Genomic DNA, 5,477 nt, shown 5'->3' with positions numbered 1-5,477 from the left:
GTGTAGTCCTTTTCTTTCAGCGTTCCAGAGTCTGCTAGACGAGTCTCCTGCAAGGCGGCGATATCTATCTTCAGTCGCAGAAGCTCATCGTTGATCACGGCGGTCTTTCGTGCATCACTAGTGTTCTGGAGATCATCAATTCCGGTAGTCATGGTGCGGACGTTCCAGGTTCCCAGTTTAAGAGCTGGTCTCTTACTTTTGCTTGTTCTTGTTTTGTTATCTTGCTTGGTGCGGATGTTGCGGTCTGCTTGTCGGTTGTTACCTAATCCCCATGCACCCAATGAGGAAGACAGACCGTGGCGGGACAGCAACTGATTGACCGGGGGCTGCCCGGCTTAGGCGGGCGGTAGCTGTCAAGTGAGATCCGAAGATCCCTCCTACCGACGAAAGCGACCCCTCGCGCCACGCTCTACGCCAATCAAGCATTGTGGCTTATAACCGGTGACTGCGGCTTTCCGTGTTGGTTCGACGCTGTAAGGCTAAGCTGGAGTGTCCTCTCCAGTGCAGAGGCCAGGGCAGAGGGATAAGGAGGACCAGCTCTTGCCCAGTTAGCAGGACCCCCCTCTCCACGGCGATGACTGGTCCGGACGGAACGGCAGGACCGGTACGGTCCGGGGCCATTGACGTCGCAGGAGTTGCCAGAACGAGATTGATTACAACGACGAACTGCCTATGGGACTCCAGCTCCAGATTTCTCCTCGAGGTTAACTCCTGAAGCCTTTTCTCTAAAGAGATATTAGCCGCAAGGCAGCGGAGGTTTTTGACAGAGTTTTCCTTCTCTGTATGCGGCAGGTAGCACAGGGTAGCATGATACCTGTGGCAGGAGCGACCTGACCTGACCTGGACCTGGATCTGGACCTGGCAAAACGACTACTGGCAGCCATTTTGTCCATCGAGGTGATTATCGGCTGATAATTCGAGATAGCGAGCCAATGAGAGCGCGCGATTTTGTATAATCACCTGTGTATTTATACTAAATATAATTATGACAGGAAATTAATTAACAAGTCATACTGGTAATGTACATGGAAATTTTACAATAGATTTTGCTTACTGTATGTCCTTGATAAGTGCTTATCCAAAATTTGATCACAGAGAATTGTAATTCTTTTATTTTGACAATTGGGTGCATGTCACTGTGAGTATTTAAATTACAACAAATGGTATATTTTAAATATTTGATTCTCGTGCTATGGATTCATTAGGCTCGATTTCCGCCGCTAACTCGAGTTCGGGTATCCTCCCCGAGAAGAGACGGCTGGACGCGTGAGCGATAGATTGTGTCTGTGACGTAAATTCAAAATATAATTTATGCCAAGTTAATAGTTGCGGGGAAATAGCATTAGACATCCCAAAAACAGTGATTTTAAGAAAACAGAAATTACATAACAATGCTTAAAACGTCTGTGCGAAGTTTCCAGATGATACGAGCTTGAGTTTGTGGTTAAATGATCGATGTGAGTTTGAATTCAACCGGCGAATCATCAACGAAATCTTCGGCTGCCTTAGCTCTCAGTCGACCTCTTCGGCCCCCTCGTTTTGCCAGCAATAAACTCAGCAGTACTTTCAACTGATCTTGAGGAATTTTACTTGCTCTTACATTAGCGAAGTATGAGGAGAAAATTGCAATAGCAATGGATTTGAAAACCGTATTTTGACCTTGGCGCCAACTGGAAAATCAGAGAAGTTTGCGAAATCAGGCGGTAGAAAACGACACAATTCCCATTCTCCAGCTTCTCGAACACTTTTCGTTGTCGCAATCTTGGATGTTTCCTATCTTAAACCACTGTAAACCTCGAACAGGCCGGGTCAAAGAATACCTTCGCAGCCAAAACATATAATTTATGCCAGACGGATTTGTGCAGGCGAGTTTCTGATTGGCGGAGATTAACAATGGCTCACCTCACGAGTCCAGCCGAGATTTCGGGAGTGAGCGCTGGCTTATTTCCCGAAACAGCGGCTGGTAATCGAGCCTATGGATTCATTTGGCGTGGCCATCCTCAAGCAACTTGTGTACTTCTGAAAGTATTTTCAAGTGGCGAGATATAGTGCACATCTTCACGTGTCCTGCACGTGACAAAGTGACCTTTACGTGCACCACTGCACGAAAGTTTGGTCATCTTGGAAAGATGTTTTCACATCTCACCTTCGTTTCTCTTTCATTTTTTTTCTGCAAAAGATGTTTCAATGAGTCATTTCGTTTCATCTTAAACCGTTCAATTAGCGTTTCCTTTATTAAACACTGAGCAAAGATACCCATCGATCAACAATGTGCTTAGCCATTTTGGAATAAATACACTATTTTCCATGGTCCAGTGATCATTGTCACCACCTACAATGAAGATAATCCGGGTCCGGATATTCACCACATACACATTCGAACATCACGAGAAGCGCAATGTAAGACCGATGTAAGAAGGACATACTTCTCTTTCTTTTCTTTTCTTTTCTTTAGTACTAATGAAATAACCTAGGAATACCCAAATATAGAGAACATGATCCCAGCAAAGGTAAGGCACACCCGTCATCCACATGGAACTAAGAGTTTGGAGGAAGGGGTGGGGGGGGGGATCCTGACTTTCTAACTCAGAGTTTGAAAGGGAACGAGTGCCACTTTGGAGTGCAGGATACATGAAATATTACATAAATTTCGGAATGACAGGAGCGCCTCAACTGAAACATAGGAAATAATTAGTTATTAAACATGCCACATTCAACATAAACACATTTATTTCATTTCCTAGATTGCCTTAAATAGTTGTTAAAACAACATCTAGCAGCTTAGGATTTACCATATCAAGTTGGCATTTGTCCTTTTGCAGATAAGGGTACCATGGTTGGCGTACTCTAGTTTAGGCCTGAATGAGCCACATATTACGGATTTGGATTTACGTATGCATTGTGCAGAAGTATGCCAGAAATTTCACCTAGTTTACGAAGGATCTGTTCATGTCTGTTTGGCACTTGAGGAGGTCTGTGCATTGTGAATTGACTATTTTAAATCCTGATATATTATACTACCCAAGAATAAACGACGAACTCTATCGAGAATATGGATATTAAGATTAAATGGTGTAGAGGCAATATTTAAAAGGAGTAACAGTGGTCCTAGCACGGTGCCCCATGTAACTCCTGAGCTTACATCACATCAGTCAAATGTAATGCCCTCCATGGTCAGCGGTCATTTTTTGGGTTTTCTGGGTCAGGAACTCCCTCACCCAGGGCAACAGACAACCATTATACCATAGTGATATAGCTTATGAAGTAACCTTTCCTGTGGTACCCTAGTAAATGCGTCAGAGAAATCCAAGCAAATGCACCTCCTGATGGCCATTATTTACTATACTTGCTGGGTGATGCAATGCTGCTATATTTATATATATAAATCGATACAACAAAGGAAATGAGTGAAAATGTGTTCAGCCGGGAATCGAACCCGGGTCTCCTGGTTACCGGTCAGATGCCTTACCACTCGGCCACTGAACCAACCCCGCCATCCAGCCGAATTGGAAGGACCTTTAAATGGCAAGCTCTGAGGAGAATCGCACATTTTCTGCAGTGAGGATCGCGTCACTATGCTCAAGTTGATCAGCGATTCACAGTAAATTTCCCCCTATATATGAAATGATTGTGTAAGTTTGAGCGGGGAAATAACAACAACTAACTGCCTCATTTACCTTTGGATCACCAACCTATTCCCTTCAGAAGGCGATTCACAGTGATTTCTGACAAGTATTAATTAGTAGTGTAGGATGGTGATCCAAAGGTAAATGAGGCAGTTAGTTGTTGTTATTTCCCCGCTCAAACTTACACAATCATTTCATATATAGGGGGAAATTTACTGTGAATCGCTGATCAACTTGAGCATAGTGACGCGATCCTCACTGCAGAAAATGTGCGATTCTCCTCAGAGCTTGCCATTTAAAGGTCCTTCCAATTCGGCTGGATGGCGGGGTTGGTTCAGTGGCCGAGTGGTAAGGCATCTGACCGGTAACCAGGAGACCCGGGTTCGATTCCCGGCTGAACACATTTTCACTCATTTCCTTTGTTGTATCGATTTCTGTTCCCATCCTACACTACTAATTAATACTTGTCAGAAATCACTGTGAATCGCCTTCTGAAGGGAATAGGTTGGTGATCCAAAGGTAAATGAGGCAGTTAGTTGTTGTTATTTCCCCGCTCAAACTTACACAATCATTTCAGATATAGGGGGAAATTTACTGTGAATCGCTGATCAACTTGAGCATAGTGACGCGATCCTCACTGCAGAAAATGTGCGATTCTCCTCAGAGCTTGCCATTTAAAGGTCCTTCCAATTCGGCTGGATGGCGGGGTTGGTTCAGTGGCCGAGTGGTAAGGCATCTGACCGGTAACCAGGAGACCCGGGTTCGATTCCCGGCTGAACACATTTTCACTCATTTCCTTTGTTGTATCGATTTCTGTTCCCATCCTACACTACTAATTAATACTTGTCAGAAATCACTGTGAATCGCCTTCTGAAGGGAATAGGTTGGTGATCCAAAGGTAAATGAGGCAGTTAGTTGTTGTTATTTCCCCGCTCAAACTTACACAATCATTATATATATATATATATATATAAGAGAAAGTGAACTAGTTTTCGTTCATATATTCGATCTACAGATCTGTTTCGTGGGAGTGTATCCCACTCGTCAGGACCTAGATGACAATGTTAATTCGTAGGTTTTTATATACCATTCCCTTGAAATTACAATAATTAGGTGTTTTTTAGTAAAAATTAATAATTAGGTGTTTTTTAGTAAAAATTTGTTTGCATGCCTACAAGTGTTCGCAAGTTCTGTTCTTTTGTTGAGGGTGGCAAGCTCTTGTTTACATATAATGTAGAACTTCTCTAGCGTGCACAATTTGCATCTTTTGGTTGCATTAGAGTATGCCTGTGCCTTATCAAGAATTTTCCATCTGATCGTGTAATCTACTCCCGCTTCCCTTAACTGCCACACATGCTTGCTGAGCTCAGTTTGGTTGCTGTATACTTCATTTCTAAATGATTGTTTGTGATTGGCAAATCTAGACTTAAAGTCTGTGTCGGTTACACGCGAAAAGCAATCACCCACCGAACATCATCAAGCGAATCTCAGAGAATATAAACCAAAGGCTGTCGAACATCTCATCTGACGAAGAAGTATTCAACAAAGCAGCACCGGCGTACCAGGCAGCACTAGACAAGAGCGGATACACATACAAATTGAGATTCACCCCAAAAAATAGCACGAGAAAAATCCGCAGGCCAAGAAAAAGAAATATCACATGGTACAACCCACCCTTCGATATGAGAGTGAGAACTAACCTTGGAAAGAAGTTCTTGCGCATTGTCTGCGAATGCTTCCCCAGAGGACACGCCTTAAGACCTATATTCAACCGTAACACCCTCAAGCTATCCTACAGCTGTATGCCCAACGTCAAGAGCACAATCGACGCACACAACAAGCGCCTGCTGA

The 5,477-nt window shown here is 43.6% G+C and overlaps 3 non-coding genes across 3 annotated transcripts; 2 read left to right on the top strand and 1 right to left on the bottom strand.

The window, feature by feature from the left end:
- Window positions 1-3,414: 3,414 nt before the first annotated feature.
- Window positions 3,415-3,486, bottom strand: Trnat-ggu (transfer RNA threonine (anticodon GGU)). The gene has a single exon. It is a non-coding gene; the product is annotated as a tRNA-Thr (tRNA).
- Window positions 3,487-3,957: 471 nt separating this feature from the next.
- Trnat-ggu (transfer RNA threonine (anticodon GGU)) lies at window positions 3,958-4,029 on the top strand. The gene has a single exon. It is a non-coding gene; the product is annotated as a tRNA-Thr (tRNA).
- Window positions 4,030-4,336: 307 nt separating this feature from the next.
- Window positions 4,337-4,408, top strand: Trnat-ggu (transfer RNA threonine (anticodon GGU)). The gene has a single exon. It is a non-coding gene; the product is annotated as a tRNA-Thr (tRNA).
- The last annotated feature ends 1,069 nt before the right edge of the window (window positions 4,409-5,477 follow it).

Source organism: Montipora foliosa, chromosome 6 (assembly GCF_036669935.1).
Source record: "Montipora foliosa isolate CH-2021 chromosome 6, ASM3666993v2, whole genome shotgun sequence".
NCBI lineage: Eukaryota > Metazoa > Cnidaria > Anthozoa > Scleractinia > Acroporidae > Montipora > Montipora foliosa.
Note: the sequence above shows the minus strand (reverse complement) of the source record. Positions and strands in the feature narration are given on the sequence as shown.